Genomic DNA, 6,680 nt, shown 5'->3' on the forward strand with positions numbered 1-6,680 from the left:
TCTTGAACAACGTAACTTTACACCTCAAGAGACTAGAAAAACAGAATAAGCCCAAAGTTAACAGAAGGAAAGAAATAACAAAGATCAGAGGAAAAATGAAGACCAGAAAAGCAATAGAAAAAAAAATTCAACAAAACCGAGAGTTGTTTTTTTGAAAAGATAAACAAAATAGGCTAACTTTTAGTTACACTAAGAACAAAAGAGTCAAATGAAATCAGATATGAAAGGAATTGTGATTGATACCACAGAAACACAAAGGATTATAGGAGATTACTATGAACAATTAATATACCATCAGATTGGATAATTCAGAAGAAATGGATAAACTCTTAGAAAGATACAGGTACAACCTTACCAAGACTGAATAAGGAAGAAATGGAAAATCTGAACATAGATCAGTAATAAGTAAGGACACTGAATGAGTAATCAAAAATCTAAAAAAGAAAAATTCAAGATCACATCATGTTCCTGGTGAATTCTACCAAACCTGTAGAAGAATTAATGCCATTCCTTCTCAAACTTTTCCAATAAATCTAAAAGAACACTCCTAAACTCATTCTGTGAGAATTACTCTGCTATCAAAAGCCGAAGGATAGTTGAAGAACAAAACTACAGGCCAATCTTCCTGATGAATACAGATGCAAAAATTCTCAACAAAATTCAACAGGACATTAAAAGGATCATACATCATGATAAAGTGGGATGTATTCCTGGGAAACAAGGATGGTTCAACATACACAAATCAAAAATGTAATAAACTACATTAACAGAATACAAGATAAAAATAATCTGATCATCTCAATAAATGCAGAAAAAGCATTTGACAAATTTCAACATCACTTCATGATTAAAAACTCTAAAAGTATTGGGTAACTTTTGTATCAACATAGACAGGACCGGAAGAGATTATGCTGAGTGAAATAAGTCAAGCAGAGAGAGTCAATTATCATATGGTTTCACTTATTTGTGGAGCATAACAAATAACATGGAGGATGTAGGGAGATGGAGAGGAGAAGAAAGTTGAGGGAAATTGGAAGGGGAGATGAACCATGAGAGACTATGGACTCTGGAAAACAATCTGAGGGTTCTGAAGGGGCGGGGGGTGGGAGGTTGGGGGAGCCAGGTGGTGGGTATTATGGAGGGCACGTATTGCATGGAGCACTGGGTGTGGTGCAAAAACAATGAATTCTGTCATGCTGAAAAGAAATAAAATAAAATAAAATAAAATAAAATAAAATAAAAGTATTGGGTATAGAAGGAATGAACCTCAACATTATAAAGACCACACATGACAAGCCCAAAGCCAACATCATATTCAAATGGTAAAAGGTTAAAAACTTACCCTATCAGATCAGGAACAAGACAAGGATGCCCAGTCTCATGACTCCCATTCAACATGTTACTAGAAGTCCTAGCCAGAGAAATCAGGCAAGAGCACATAAATAAGGCATCCCAACTGGAAATAAAGAAGTAAAATTTTCTATATTTCCAGATGTGATCTCATACATTGGAAATCCTAAAGATTTTCTCCACCAACATAGACTAATTAACATATTCAATAAAGTTACAAGATACAAAATCTAAATACTGAAATCAGTTGTGTCTCTAAACAACGAAATATCTGAAAAAGAAAATCCCATTTACAATATCAAAAATGATAAAATACTTAATAGATTAACCAAGGAGTTCTATCATTTAAAACTATAAGACTTTCATGAAAGAAAGGGAAGAAGACACAAATAAATGGAACAATAACTCGTGTTTATGGATCAGAACAATTTATATTTTCAAAATGTCCATACTACCCAAAGCCATGTGTAGATGCAATGCAAGCCCTATCAAAATTCCAGTGTGAAAAGCCTAGGACACAGTGAAATTTTTTTCCCACAAAAATAGAAAAAAATATTAAAATTGATATAGAACAACAAAAGACCCTGAATAATCAGCAAAGCAATCTTAAGAAAAAACCCCAGAGGCATCAGACTTCCTGATTTCAAACTATACTATAAAGCAATAGTAATCAAAACAGTATCCTACAGGCATAAAAATAGACAGACCAACAGAACAGAATGGAAGGCCCAGAATACTCAATGGGAGAAGGACAGTCTCTTCAATTAATAGTGTTGGGAAGACTTGATATCCATATGCAGAAGAATGAAATTGGATGTCCTAGATCATGCACAAAGATTAACTCAAAATGGATTAAACACTTAAACATAAGACTTGAAACCATAAAAATCCTAAAAGAGATCACAGGGGAAATGCTTTTTGACACTGGCCTTGGCAACATTTTTTTTTTTTTAAAGTTGTGAAATCAAAAGTAGAACTGAAAAGCTCTGCACAACAAAAGGAACAACAGAATGAAAATACTAGTTTTGGAATGAGAGAAAATATTTGCAAATCATCTATCTGATAAGGAGTTAATATCCAAAATATAGGGAACTCATGCAACTCAAGAGCAAAAAATACAATCTGATTTTAAAATGAGCAAAAGAGGGGCACCTGGGTGGCTCAGTGGGTTAAAGTCTCTGCCTTTGGCTCAGGTCATGGTCTCAGGGTCCTGGGATCGAACCCCGCATCGGGCTCTCTGCTTGGCAGGGAGCCTGCTTCCTCCTCTCTCTCTCTGCCTGCCTCTCTGCCCATTTATGATCTCTGTCTGTAAAATAAATAAATAAAATCTTTAAAAATAAATAAATAAAATGAGCAAAAGAACTGAACATTTTTCCCAAAGAATACATACAAATTGCCAACGTGTATGTGAAAAGACATTCAACAACACTAATCATCAGGGAAATGCAAATCAAAACCACAGTGAGCTATCACCTCACACCTGTTAGAATAGTTATCATTAAAAAGACAAGGGATACTGGCAGAGATATGGAGAAAAGGGACTTGTGCACTGTTGGTGAAAATATATATCAGTAAAACAAGTATGGAAAACAGAAGGGAGGTTCCTCGAATAAAAAAATATATATATAACTATTATAGGAGCCAGTAATCCCACTTCTGGATATATAATCAAAGGAAATAAAAATAGGGTATTGAATATATATCTGCATTCCAATGTTCCCTGCAGCATTATTCACAATAGTCAAGATAGGGAAATAATCTAAGTGTCTGTCCAAAGGTGAATGTAGAAAGAAGATGTGCACATGCGCGTATACACACACTGGAATATTAATCAGCCACAAGAAAGAAGAAAATCCATTTGCAACAACATGGATGGGCTTGAAGGCATTATGCTAAGTGAAATATATCAGAGAAAGACGATTACTGTACGATTATCACTTATATGTGGGATCTAAAAAAGCTAAACTCATGGAAAGAGTAGAATAGTGGTTACCAGGGGATGTTGCTGGGGAGATGTTAGTCAAAGGATACAAACTTCCAGTTCATTCTGAAAGATTTAATGTACAGCACAGTGACTACAGTTATCAATATTGTATTATATACCTGAAAGGTGTCAAGAGACACCTTAAATGTTAAGATCTTAACATTAAATCTTAACATTAAGATCTTAAATGTTCTTCTCACCACAGAAAAGAAATGGTAATTATGTGAGGTTGTAGGGGTGTTAACTAGAGGTTAACTAGAGGTGTTAACTAATACTACTATAGTAATCATTTCATAGTATATAAACATATTAAGTAGTCACATTAAGGGTGCCTGTGTGGCTCAGTCAGTTAAGCATCTGCCTTAGGCTCAGGTCATGATCCCAGGGTCCTGGGATCGAGCCCCGCATCAGGCTCCCTGCTTGGCGGGAAGCCTGCTTCTCCCACACTCCCTCTCCCACTCCCTCTGTGTGTGTTCCCTCTCTCACTGAGTCTCTCCCTGTTAAATAATAAATAAATAGATAAATAGATAGATAACTTAAATAAATAAATAAAGTCTTTAAGAGAAAGTCATCGCATTATACTCCATAATGTTCTCTGTGAATCATAGCTCAATGAAGCTCGGAAAAACAAGAAAACCAACTACACTATTTGTGTGTGTACTGGGTCCCAGACATATTTATGCATTTACAATCAAATATGCAAAACTACTCTTTCTTTTTAGTACAGGTTACTACACATATTTTTCTGTATTTTTGATTTTTCCATTTAATATATATCAGATTATTCTAAGATATGAACTCTCTAAATAAAGCTATGAGGGTTTGTTCTTTTAAAAAAATAAGTGGCATTTCAGTGGATGATAATTTCAAGAGATTGTGGAATGCTGGAGATTATTTTTTCCAATATGGGAATTAGATAAACCTGAAAAAGTCCCAAACACCATTTATGTCAAAGTTCTCAAGAGCAGCAAATACATGATTACCTCAGGTGTAAATAACTCAAATTTAGATAAATCAGATTATTTGTTTCTTTTGCCCTTTAAAAATAACCTCTATCATATTTACTGTACTCCCCTGGTTAATGACTGTGTTTCTCCCAGGAAATTAAGTATCTTGGATCTTACAGGTCAATGGGCCTTCCTGGATCTAGGAAGACCTAACTCTAGAGGGAGTTATTTGAGCTCGAGGGAATTTGAGTGCCACTCCACAACTACCCACTAGAGGGACCACGAGCTCTTCTTTCCCCTTCTCTTCTGGCTCTTCCCTTTCCCTATTTTATTTCAGGCTACAGGCTGTCTAGATTAGACTAATCTTGCTGGTTAATCCTTACAGCTAAACCCAGAACTACACTTTGACTTTAAGCCATCATAATTCTTCTAGGAAAGATATGTATAACCCTTTCAAGAGCTCAGGAGAAGGACTTACTGAAGTCTGCAGTCCCATTCCAAAATCAGGTGTCCTCTTGTGTTCAATTTTAATCTCATTAACGAGTTTGCCATAAAAATTCCTTGAGTTAGGCTAAAAACCAATATATGTACTCTGCGTATAAACACAGGAAGTATATTATATGCTAAAGTGTGTTAAATACTATTTACAGTCTTGAGAGAGATCTTCAATAACATTTCATTGTGTTTGAAACAAGCAAATCTGTGAGATGAGAACAATTTGAAATTTAGATGCCTTTTTATCCTACCACAGCCTCCAAATACAAATACCTAAGACACTACTCAGTACAACCAGTGTTTTGCTTTTAGGGAAATAAGAGGAGATACTGAGGAAAGACATCAGATCCTCTGGCCAAAGAGATTTCTCAGCTTGACAGCTAACCATGGCTCACAGACTGAGGTCCCCACTGTTTCTGGATCACAGGCAAGGCTAGGGAATTCACAACTTCTGACCTCAAGACCCACAGTGCTTTGATGTACCACACCTCTAGGGCGACTCTAGGTCTTCTGTCCCACACCCCAGGTACCTGGTAACAATGCACCTTCAAACCCTATAAGCTTTTGGACTGTCTTTAGATGAAACACTGGAAAGCACACAGAGGCCTTCTCCTTCATGACCCATACCCCCAGGTAACATACCTATAAACTGGGATTCCCAAGCACCGAGGCGTTTAGGGGTTAGATAAGTGACTAGATTTGTCAGGGAAAGCCTAGGCTTTGAGAACATGAACGTACTGTATGTTATGCTGAGGATGGGAACTGGGTCTGTCTGGAAGCTGCCTGCGAAGGCTCTTGGGTCTGATGCTCCCATATATTCACTGAGCCTAGTTGGCGTCAGCACTGAAACTACTCAGTCTGCATGCAAGCCCATGAGACCCCCGTGTGGTAAACGTGAGAAGATCAAACTTCTAAAAAGTTCTCCGGTAATTTAAAATTGAATAAGTGATGAACGATGTTCAGAAAAATTCTGGAGGAAAGTTCCACAAATTCCCAGAGCTCCAGCTGTTAACCAAATAGTAAGGATTTACTCGGCATTGGTCTTTGAAACCTGGTCTTGTGTTCAGTAATTAAAGTCGTGAAAAGGCCCTGGCGACATCAGCAAGCCCAGGGCTCAGACACTTAATCCAACAGTCACAGTAACAATGCTTCTGCCACCTGTCAGCTCTGAGCCTTCACTTGCTCAGCTCCTGCAGATCTCCTACGGAGACTTGTCACAGTTACTGTCCCCACTGAAGGAATCTCTTACCTAGTCATTAAAAGCCACACTGAAATCCTAATCAACTACCCTAATCAACATTTCTTCTTGATGTCCTATCTTTAGTATTATGTAGAGGAGGCTCAGGCACATTTCTAGGCACTTAAAGATCCCCCCACCCTGCTGCCAACACTCGTGTTTCTCAAAGGGTGAGACTCAGGGCACCTTCATTGATTCTGCTGGGCCACAGGCCAGACCGATCAGCACTCCATTCTCTGACTCCCTGGGTTAGGGCTAAGGAAACTGCTTGCCAGAAAGCTCCTGGGTGATCCTTCCATGTGCCAGAGTGGGAGGCCCACTGCCCCAGAAAGTGATTCTCCTTGTTCCACAACACAGTCAGATCACTTTAGAACAAAAAGGAAAGGAAAGGCCTGGGAAATGCAGTTCAGTGTAGCTGCTAGCTCCCAGCAAATCTGTGATATAGCTGGCTTCATCCTGGCATTTCCTCACTCACTAGCCTTGGGTTTTAGAGTTAGCGTTGGGGGAGTAAGGTGGATTTTTCTAGCCAGGAAAATTCATAGGATTCCTTAAAGCAGTGAACAGGGACAGGATCTTGTTGGCACTTCTTTCCAGAGGAAACGGTCTCTGGGATCTCTGTTTAAAACCACCACCTCAGGGTGCCTGGGTGGCTCAGTGGTTAAGCCGC

Source organism: Mustela nivalis (assembly GCF_964662115.1).
Source record: "Mustela nivalis genome assembly, chromosome: 12".
Taxonomy (NCBI): domain Eukaryota; kingdom Metazoa; phylum Chordata; class Mammalia; order Carnivora; family Mustelidae; genus Mustela; species Mustela nivalis.